We start from the raw sequence: 12,189 nt of genomic DNA on the forward strand, positions 1-12,189 counted from the left end.
CTTTGAAGCCACAAAGAAGCACTCCCGTGACTTTGGCTCGTCATCTGGTTCCGCGTTTCGAAAACGCAGGCTGTGGGTTCCAAACAGTTCTCTAACGCCAAGATACACTCCGAGGCCATCCTACGTGGCGCCTTAAACAAACCAGACCAACCCTCGAGCAAAAACCTATGGTGGTCCAGCTAGCAATGCTGCACCACGTGCCAATCAAGTGATATGCTACAAGTGTGGAGAACCAGGGAACTATTCCCGTGAGTGTCCTCAGAATGTGGGTGCCAAGCAACCCGGAAAGTCCGTCGGGCAAGGCAAGTCGGGCAAAGCTTACTATGTGAAGCCAACTCCTGCACGTGGCCGTGTGAACTATGTCTCAGCAGAAGAAGCTGCAGAGGATCCCGACGTCATACTGGGTACGCTTCTTGTTAATCATCACCCAGCGTCTGTTCTTTTTGACACTCGGTCTTCTCATTCCTTCATTTCAGAAAGTTATGCACAGTTGCATAACATGTCTTTCTGTGATATACCAATTCCATTGGTTGTCCAAACCCCTGGTAGCAAGTGGCAAACCTCTAGGATAACCTATGACAATGAAATTCTAGTAGACAAGCTAGTTTTCCTAGCCTCATTGATAGCCCTGAAATCTTCCGATATTAATATCATCTTGGGTATGGACTGGATGTCAGCTCATTATGCCAAGAATGATATTCATTCTAGAAATGTTCAGCTTAGCCATCCCTCGGGTGAGATAGTCAATGTCTATACTCGAGTTGCCAAACGCCAACTCTTTTCCCTCAATGCCAACCCTCTTCCGGAACTAGAAGACATCCCGGTAGTCCGTGACTTCCCGGATGTTTTTCCAGAGGAACTGCCTGGAATTCCACCTGACAAAGATGTAGAGTTCGTGATAGATCTTGTTCCGGGAACTGTTCCAATAGCCAGAAGACCATATAAGTTGGCACCCTTGGAGCTAGCCGACCTTAAGAAGCAACTAGATGAGGCCTTGAATAAAGGTTTCATTCGTCCTAGCTCTTCTCCTTGGGCTTGCCCCGTCCTCTTCGTCAAGAAGAAAGACGGAACGGATCGGATGGTTGTAGATTACCGACCAGTTAATCTGGTCACCATAAAGAACAAGTATCCGCTCCCCAGGATCAACGACCTGTATGATCAGCTCGCTGGATCCTCAGTCTTCTCCAAAATGGATTTGAGGTTGGGATACCATCAAATCAAGATCAAGAACGGGGACATTCCAAAAACGGCTTTTGTTACTCGTTATGGCCAATACGAGTACACCGTCATGTCCTTTGGTTTAACCAATGCCCCATCCACCTTCTCTCGTCTGATGAATTCAATCTTCATGGAGTATTTGGATAAATTCATCGTGGTATACCTCGATGATATTCTCATCTACTCCAAGAACGAACGGGGACATGCCGAGCATCTAAGGCTGGTATTGATGAAACTTCGAGAGCATCGCCTTTATGCCAAGTTTTCAAAATGTGAATTTTGGTTACCAGAAGTGACCTATCTAGGTCACGTAATCTCTGGTAAGGGTATTGTTGTCAATCCCGAGAGAGTTCAAGCAGTCCTTGATTGGACTCAACCTGGATCGGTTAAGCAATTTAGGAGTTTTCTTGGTCTAGCGAGCTATTGTCGCCGCTTTGTCGAGAATTTATCCAAGGTTGCAAAGCCTCTAACCGAACTCCTCGAGAAGGATAAAAAGTTCGAGTGGACACCACAATGTGAGCATAGTTTTTAGGAACTGAAAAGACGCCTGACTTCCGCACCTGTGTTGCTACCACCAGAGTTTTCTAAGGACTTTGTTATCTATTGCGACGCCTCGCGACAAGGATTAGGTTGCATTCTCATGCAAGATCGTCATGTGATTGCATACGCATCTCGACAGTTGCGTCCACCTGAGGATAATTATCCCACACATGATCTTGAGCTTGCAGCTGTAGTCCATGCACTAAAAACCTGGCGACATTACCTTCTGGGTAATCATTGCGAAATATTCACTGATCACCAAAGTCTGAAATATATCTTCACCCAGCCGGATTTGAATCTCAGGCAAAGACGATGGGTTGATTTGATCTTGGATTACGACTTAGGGATAACTTACACCCCGGGGAAGGCCAATGTTATGGCCGATGCACTAAGTCGTAAATCTTATTGTAACAATTTGATGCTACAACAAGGTCAACCACATCTCTATGAGGAATTTCGGAAGTTAAATCTCCATATCGTTCCTCAAGGATTCCTCTCCACCCTGGTGGCGAAGCCTACTCCTAGGGATCAAATCATAGCCGTGCAGGCTTATGATAAGGGTATATCCCGGATCAAGGAGAATATTGCTAGCGGTAACGCTAGGGATTTCTCCATCAATGAGAAAGGTGGTGTGTTCTTTCAGAACCGTTTAGTGGTTCCTAAGAGCAAACGTCTGCGGCAATTGATCCTTAAGGAGGCTCATGATTCTCCTCTCACCATTCATCCCGGTAGTACTAAGATGTATCAGGACCTACGCCAGGGGTTCTGGTGGACTAGGATGAAGAGAGAAATTGTCGAGTTCGTTGCTAACTGCGACGTTTGTCGTCGAGTTAAGGCAGAACACCAAAGGCCTGTTGGCACCCTTCAACCTTCAGCTATTCCTGAATGGAAATGGGATAAAGTCAGTATGGATTTCATTACCAGATTTCCCAAGACCAAGAAAGGAAATAATGCTATCTTTGTGGTCATTGACCATCTCTCCAAAGTAGCCCATTTTCTTCCAGTTCGTAAGAATATAACAGCTAGCCAGCTAGCAGAATTATATATCTCTCGAATAGTGTCTCTTCATGGTGTTCCCCTAGAGATTAACTCAGACCGTGCGAGTATCTTTACTTCTCGCTTCTGGGAAAGTTTTCAGAATGCCATGGGGACTCACTTATCTTTTAGCACTGTTTTCCATCCTCAATCAAGTGGTCAAGTAGAACGAGTGAATCAAATCCTTGAAGATATGCTCCGAGCTTGTGTTATATCGTTCGGTATGAATTGGGAGAAGTGCCTTCCATTCGCCGAATTTGCTTATAACAATAGTTATCAATCAAGCTTGGGCAAAGCCCCTTTTGAAGTTCTCTATGGACGAAGATGTAGAACACATCTTAATTGGTCAGAAACCGGAGAGAGGCAACTCTTTGGCCCGGATATGATCCAGGATGCAGAAGAGCAGGTTCGCATTATTCGTGAAAAGTTGAAAACAGCCCAGTCTTGTCAAAAGAGCCAATATGATCGTCATCATAAGGTTGTGACCTTTGAAGTTGACGAGAAGGCTTACCTTCGGGTTACGCCTTTGAAGGGTACCCATCGATTCGGTATCAAGGGCAAGTTGGCTCCTCGTTACATTGGTCCTTTTCGCATTCTTGCCAAACGAGGAGAAGTTGGCTACCAGTTGGAACTTCCTCCGCATCTCTCCAAGGTTCATGATGTCTTCCACGTCTCGCAACTCAGGCGTTGCTTTTCGGATCCTATCCGTGAAGTGGACCACGAAATGCTTGATCTCCAAGATAACCTTTCATACCGAGAATACCCTGTGTGTATTCTTGATCAAGCCGAGCGTACCACTTGACGTCGAAACCTCAAGTTTCTTAAAGTTCAATGGTCAAATCATACTGAAAAGGAGGCAACTTGGGAAAGAGAGGATCGTCTCCGACTGGAGTATCCTGCGTTATTCCTGACGACTTCTAAATCTAGGGACGAGATTATTTTGAGTGGGGGTGAGTTGTCACATCCCTGAAACCCTAATCAAGTTAGCATTGTGCTCATATCTTCTTTGCATTGCATCCAAGAAAATTTCAACAAGAACAAAGCAAGTGGTGAAGAAAAACTCAAAAACCCTAGCCACTTCTCAAATTCAAAGGAATTACAAACTTGTTCAAATCAATGAACCCAAAATGGCCTCAAGAAAAGTTCAACTTTTCTGATAATTCTTGAAAGCAAATAAGCAATGAAGAAAACCATTTTATTAACACTTTTGGCATTTTAAATAAATGCAAAAGGCTACTGGTTTCAAGTTTAAAATTTGAATTCAAAAATATATAGTTTTCAAAAATGTTGAAAACTTTATGGGTGATTTGAAATATTCCAACAAACACCCCAGCATTTTTCAAACTATTTTTAAGTTTGCCTTTGAAGCCAAAATAAATACAAATCAATGTCGGTAATTAAAACAGAAACAAAACAGAAAAAAAGAAGAAAGCCTACCTGTTGCTTACCTGCGAGGCCCAGCCCACCAGGGGCAGGGTTGTCTTCTTCCTCTGCCTTCTGGCAGAGGAGAGATCGACCACGGCGGCCTCCTCCACCTCCTGCTTCGCCGTGGCGACCTCCGGTGCCCCCCAGGACACCGCGACAACGGGGATGACTACCTCGAGCGCGTCCATATTCGTTCCCGAGCGCCATTCCCCCTCTCCTCTCGGTTCTCTCCTCCCTCCTCCTGCCGCCATTGTCAGTAGCTTGAGCTCGTGGAGCTCGAGCTCTCAGGCCACAGGGAAGCCCCCCCGAGTGTTCCATCCTCTCCGCAACATCGAGCCCGACACGCATGACGTCAAAACCATCCGCCCCGAGCCCTGCAACGCCTCGAGTGTCGTCGTCTTCAACCTTCGGCCGCCGGCAAATTGACGGTGGATCGCCGGCTACAGCCCCTCCCCGAGCAGTCTGAGCCCAGCTTCGCCTCCACCGTGAGCTTGCGAGCATTTACCCTCTGTTTCCCCTCTCTCTCCGGCACTCTAGCCCCGAGGCCCATGAACCCGAGCTCCGGCAGCCGCCTCGGCTCGTCGTCGGCATGCTCCGGCCACCCATAGTCCCTCCTGATTCCCGTAGAGGATGAGGCCGAGCCTGGGATCATCCGAGTGCTCTCGGCACTTGATTCCGAGCACCACAGTGCGTTTTGGTGCGTCTCCGGCGAAGATCCGCCGCGGATCTGGTCGCCGCCGGTCACTCTCCGGCGGGGGACGACGTGGCCGGCCTAATCCCGGTAGATTAGCTCTAAGCAGCCACTGACTGTGGGCCCTAGCAGTTCGTCAAACCCACTTAGGGGCTGGTCAGCGCGGGATTAGCTCCTAAGACGCTGACCAGTGGCCCCCACCTGTCAGGTTTGACCTGACCAGGTCAGTTGACCTGCTGACGCATTGCTGATGTAGTTATGACGCAATAAAGAGATTTTCTGATTTAAAAGAATTCCAGAAAAATGCCAAAACTTCTAAAAATCATAGAAATTAATGTGTAACTCCAATGAAAATAATTTATATATGAAAAAGTATTTGAAAAATCCAAGGAATCTTAATAATTTATATATGATGTGCCTTATCCTGCTATGCATGCTATGCTTAGATTTGTGTATGGCCTGTCATCTGGGAGATGAACAGAATTGTGAGAATGTGTTCACTAAGTAAAGGTGGTGTGTTGAACCTGATTTGGTAAAGGTACCGGTGAAAGGCTATGTAGGAGTACATGGCGGGTTGTTTCATTGGAACCGTCCTTAGGAACTGAGTTCCGTGTATGTAATCCAAGACTAGATACTACCACATGTTGGGATACTTAATTGACCCTCTTGACTTATTAATCGCTTAGTACTTGGTCGAGGAGTTGCAAGTAGTTTCTGGTGTTTATAGTCATGCTGGAGGCCGTGCATAGCGCTGACCTGAGAGGTGGGCTGTGATGCGGTAGGCAGTGGGACGGTGTACCAAGTGGCACCCGGATGGTGGGCTTGGGAACCCTGCGCACATCGTTTGAGGCCGTGGCGGAAACCTCGACCGGACATCCGTGCGGGTTACCCTCAGATAGGCGATAGACCTGGACTAAGTATTAGCGTGGTTAATTGTCGTGGCCGACTCCCTCGCTGGCTTCCGCTTGAAGGTTGCCGAGGTTCATGACGTGCACATGGCGATAAGTGGCGAGAGCGTGTGTGAAGAAGTACACCCCTGCAGGGTTATGATCTTTTCGAATAGTTGCGTCCGCGGATATGGACTACTTGGAGACATATGTTGTTCATAGATAACTTCAATGGCTACTCATAAAACTGTCAAGATAAGCGTGAGTGTCGTGGACGGCATTTCCGTATGGAGACGGAATGATTCCACGATGGAGTATTGTTGTGGTGTTAGTGGACTCGTGTGCGAGAAATCAAGTTGTCCAAATTATTTAAAAATGCGAGTTGTCTAGCCACGAGTCAAATGCTGGCTTTCCGCATGAAACCCCACAATTCCTTATTGATACAATGCATGAGTAGATAGTTATCCTAAAGTCTTGCTGAGTACCTCCGTACTCATGTTTGCTGAAAATTTGTTGCATAGGTTGTCAATGACCCTAATGGAGGGTTCTTCCTAGACATCGACAACGACGAGTAGATGGTGTCCCAGCTACGATCTGGCTCTAGGATGGGTCTGTAGTATAGTCAGGCCATGTGCCTTCTAGTTTCACCTGTCTGTACTCAGACAGTTTAATCACTTCCGCTGGCTTGTAACTGAATGACTGCTATGATGGGTCAAGAGACCCCTACTGTGTAATATTATGTGTGTGGCTCTTCCGAGCCTTTTAAATAAAGTTTGTATGTTTATGGTTATGTTGTGATGCCATCGATGTATCTATACATATCGGTATGCCATGCGTATGTGTGTCGTACTTGATATGTATGGGGTTCGATTACCTAGCCGTAGACTTTAGTAGCATTCTTTACAGGGAAATGCCCCTTTGTGATCCAACGAGCCATGGTAGTTCGCTACTGCTCTGGACACATTGGTTGACCGGCATGTGTCCTTCTTAGCTGCTGTGTCTGTCCCCTTTGGGGAAATGTCACGCGATGTAATGGGGTCCTTGTAGCTTGCTACGACTCGTCTACATTCGCTCGTGACCGACACCTGCTTTGCTGGGTCATGTATGCCTGTCCCTGTGCGGAACTGCCACTTTGGTTTATGACTAGACATGTCGATCCGGGTTCTTTCTCATTGGATTGCTAGCGACACATTTGCATACGCGAGTCAAAAGGCGCAAACGGTCCCGGCTAAGGTAAGGCTACAGCCGTGGGGATAACTGTGCGTGAGACCGCAAAGAGATGCGATGTGTTACAGGCTGGATTCCTATGGCTTAGGATCGGGGTCCCTTCAATGTGCTACAATGTGATGATGTGCTACAATGTGTTAATGTGATGATGTGCTACAATGTATTAAATAGTATTGGTGGTAATGACTATGATGATTATTAGCTATTTCCGAGATGATGTGATGATGTGCTACAATGTGTTAGAGTTGACGATGATGATCATGTGCTACAATGTATTTTGTAACCTGTGCACCATCTAAAAGTGCATAGGTTACAATGATGATGATGATGATGAAGATGATGACGATGATGTGCTACAGTGTGCTAAAAAAGTCCTAATATTCATAGTAGTGTCGCACCATCTAAAAGTGTGTCATTAGTAAACCCACAGCAGTGGCGCACTCCTGGGCCTACTAATGGTGCACCTGGTGGTCTGCCACTGTTATGTATATTAACAGTGGCGCACCAGGGGTGCACCATTACTATTTATTAGTAGTGGCGTGATAATAGTAGCGCACCTATAGTGCGCCATTAATAGGTAAAATAGGTGCGCCACTAATAGCCTTTTTCTAGTAGTGTCATGAGTGGTACGGGCACACAAAGCATAATTTTTTTGGAAAATTAGAGTTGGCACATGCAAATTTACTTGGAACGGTGTTTAAATACCGCATATAGGTACGTATAGTGGACTCATTGGCAAAACTTTTGCTTTAGGATTTGGATGCACAAGCAACATTCCCTCTTAGTACAAGTGAAGGCTAGAAAATAGATTGAGAAGCAACCAACCAAGGACCAAAAATCATCATAAGTGAACATTAAACATAACTAACACCTAATAATGCAAAACAAGTAGGATGTAATTTCATAACCAAAATATTGACTTCATGTGCATGCACAGGGAATCACAAACATGAACATCAATATTCTTACTAGAAAAAAATTACTCATCAACATAACTCACATATTACTATATTCATATCGCAAAACTATTGCAAAGAATCAACTTTAATATCCAATGATCTTCATAAAACTTGTTATTATATCTTTCCTGGACATTCATCACTTTGGGACTACTTTTCATTTAAAGCAAATTGCCAATGCAATTAACAAGCTCTCAAACAAGTATAAGTGAAGCACGAGAGCACAAGTTTCTTTAAATTTTTCAACTCTCAAAATTATATAAGTGAAGCAAGAGAGAATTTCTTCAAAATTTCAGCAACTCTCAAAATAACTTAAGTGAATCGTGAGAGAAGATTTCTTCAAAATAACGAAACCACGTGCTAAAAAGATACAAGTGAAGTACTTGAGCAATTCCATGGCTCAAATAATTTATGTGAAGCATAAAGAGTGATTCTAACAAGTCATAGCATAATTTAGCTCTCTCAAATGGGTGTGTCCAGCAAGGTATATTATGACAAACTAGCTAGAAAATAAAGCAAAGACACAAATGATTCAAGACGCTCCAAGCAAAACTCATGATATGTGACGAATAAAAATATAGCTCCAAGTAAAATTACCGATGGTTTCTAGAAGAAAGAGGGGATGCCTTCCGGGGAATCCCCAAGCTTAACTGATTGGTACCCCTTAGATATTGCTTTGGGGTTCCATGGGAAACCCCAATATCAGGCTTTTATCACTCCTTCTTCCATCATCCATCGTGATCTCACTCAAAACTTGAAAACTTGAATCACACAAAACACAACAAAATCGCGTGAGATCCGTTAGTATAAGAAAACCAAACTCTACTATAGGTACTGTTTAAAACCTATTACAATTTTTTTGCACTATTCCTAATGTATTATAACTTTACCATGGCTTATGCCCCCCGATATAAAGCATAGAATCATTAAAATAAGCTCATAACACAAAGAAAACAGAATCTCTTAAAACAAAATAGTTTGTAAAGATTCGAAATTTACTTATACTTCTTGAACTAAAAAATATCGACAAAATTAGGAAACCGTAGGGAATTCTTATATATATCATATGTAAAAATATTAGACAGTTTTGAATTTTCTGTGATTTTTACGATCTTTTCTACTGGATGCAAAAGTTTCTCTTTTACAGCAGCATTACAGCAAGTAATACCCCGCATGATCCTAAAGGCTTTGCCTGGTACAAACACTAAATAAAACACACACAAAAACAATTATAACAATAGCATAATTGTGCAAACAATCAATAACATAAAATAAAAATGAAAATAAATTTTATTCATTGGGTTGCCTCCCAACAAGCTGTTTCTTAATAGCCATTAAGATAGGCTTGAGATTTTGTTGATGCTCACATGAAACATAGTAGTTGAAACACAAAGAAAGCATCATGTAGCATAAGACAAACACATTTAAGTCTGACATACTTCCTATGCCTAGGCATTTCATAAGCAAACAAATTATCAAGACAAGAAATAGGTAACATATGCATGGAAGAAGAAAGAAACAATAACAATCTTAACATGAAGAGAGATAATTTAGTAACATGAATATTTCTATAACCATATTTCCCTCTCTCATAATAATTACATGTAGGATCATATTCAAATTCATTAATATAGCTATCACATAAAATATTATCTTCATGATCCACATGCATAAAAGTCTTACAATCTTCAAATATAGTGGAATTAACATTAAATCAAGTCACGACCTCTCCAAACCCACTTTAATCGAAAAATTAACGAGATAGATAATTCTCCAAAATAGTGGTATCATTATTACCTAAAGTTGACATTCTTCCAAACCCACTTTCAATACTATTGCAAATGTTATTATCAATATCATATACATCATGAGGATTAAATAAATTTTCAAGATCATAACAAGCATCACTCCAATCATGATCGTTACAATTAGTAGTGGACATGACAAAATTGCCATCTCCAAGTTTGTAGTTTTACATATTATTATCATAATTGACATTAATAAAATTTATAATAACATCATTGGAATCATGCTTTTCATTCAAGGAGATATCATGAATCACATTATAAATCACTTCATCACAATAATCAGATTCACGATTTTCAAGCAAAACTTCACAAAAATAATCAAGAGCACTCAACTCACTAGCAATTGGTTCAAGATAATTAGATCTTTTGAAAAGATTAGCAAGTGGATGATCCATATGTCTTTACTTTACCTAAAAAAATCGAGTCTTGACATGAAGGTAATAGAAGCAAGCAAGCCAGAACACTAGCAAACAAGAGATCCGACAAGAAAACGACAAAGGAAAGATGGAAAATAAAACGGCAATTTTTTGTGAAGTGGGGGAGAGGAATTTGAGAGGGAAATGGCAAATAATGTAATTGCAAGCAGATGAGATTTGTATGTAGGAACCTGATAAATCTTGACTTGATCTTCCCTGGCAACGGCACCAGAAATCTTGATGTCAAGTATTTCCCTCAGTTAAGAAACCAAGGTATCAATCCATCTTAAGGGGTGATGTAGCACAGTAATGGCAAGTATTTCCCTTAGATAAGAAACCAAGGTATCAATCCAGTAGGAAGATCCACAAAACTATGTAAGCAACACATGCACACAATGTAGGGACCCCAACTGGTAAGTCGAGATCGCCGTGCCCAGTGATCCCAAGGATCAATGTTCACTTAACACATATACTGAATAATAAAGTGTTACATCCATACATACCGTTTGATACAATTAATGACCACCTCGGTCGAGTCTTACATACATAGGGCCTTGAAGGCCAAGCACCAAACTAGACCAATAGCAGAAATAGTGGTTGAAAGCGTGAACCCATGCCATCAGCCTTAACCTACACGAATTCTGACTGGGAAGCGTCCTAGATCGCAAGAACGTCACCGAGTTAATCTTCACCGTATCTGTCTTTCACACCTGGTCAATGAAATAACCAGTGGCAAGCCACTGTGTACTTTGAATGTACTCGCAAACAGTCCATGATACGAACAATGAAAGTGAAGGATAACAGTCTTATGCTTCTTTAGTGTAACTCATCTGGTGGAATGATCATGTATATGCATCAGGTTAAAGAATTACTCTAGAAGAACAGGTTACATATATCGACATATCTGACAAGAGTTGAACACACCGGGTTCACCCTATATACCAAGTCATCGGACTTGTCATAACCTCAATGTATTAATGAGGGCTCAACCATCCGGGTTTACCCTATATGTCAAGTCATCGGACTTGTCATAATCTCAATGTATTAATGAGGGCTAAACCGTCCGGGTTTACCCTATATGTCAAGTCACCGAACTTGATCATATTATTGTGATTATCATAACAACACCTTTTTAACAGCACGCACACACACTTGGTTTATGCGGAAACTCTGGACGTAGTTTAAGCAGCACCACCCAACTGTCCTTGACCGTGGACACGGCTATTCGAATAGTTTACACTCTACAGAGGTAGTACGCTGGACCCACGAGAAATGGGAAACTTCCGTGTCATCCACGACTCGCGGTATATCACATATACCCGAGGTAAGTACCCGATCATCATCTTTCCCTGACGATACTAGACAAAGAGGTCCACTCGATTGGTACCCAGCCCACATGTTGTACGTCTTACGAGCACCGACTCCGGACTGTATCAACCATGCAGGGACCAACGGTGTGCCTGGAACTCATAATAATGGCATAGTCGTCCTACCTGGCACGACCCCATCACGAGAGTGACGCCGAATATCATGACCCTCACGGGGTAGGGTCAAGCTCAATGCAGTGATCATACTCTACTAGCCAACATGCCAGTCGCATGATCCTCGTAGATGGTAGGGTCAGCTCATCATGTTTGTGCTCCGAGGAGCCACGTGAATATCACTACTATCAATGCAAGTGCTTCGAAGAAGCCTTCGGTACCATCACATCAATGATGAACCGGCATCGTGATCACATGCAACGGAAAATACTTGCTATACTAGCATGCATCATTTTATATACTTAAGTCATGGAAAAAGGTCTGCTTGCCTTGCCCACGTAAGTCCTCGGGGTCTTCGAGGTCTTCCGCTCCAACTCCGAGTACTCCGTCTACCGTCAACTAACATCGGAAATAACCATAGTAAGCCACATATCCAGCAGAATAAAAGTGTTCTGTAAATAGAAGTTATATTTTTCTTGGACCTCTCTGGTCATAAGAAAAA

The sequence above is a fragment of the Hordeum vulgare genome, chromosome 7H (assembly GCF_904849725.1).
Source record: "Hordeum vulgare subsp. vulgare chromosome 7H, MorexV3_pseudomolecules_assembly, whole genome shotgun sequence".
In the NCBI taxonomy this organism is placed as follows: domain Eukaryota; kingdom Viridiplantae; phylum Streptophyta; class Magnoliopsida; order Poales; family Poaceae; genus Hordeum; species Hordeum vulgare.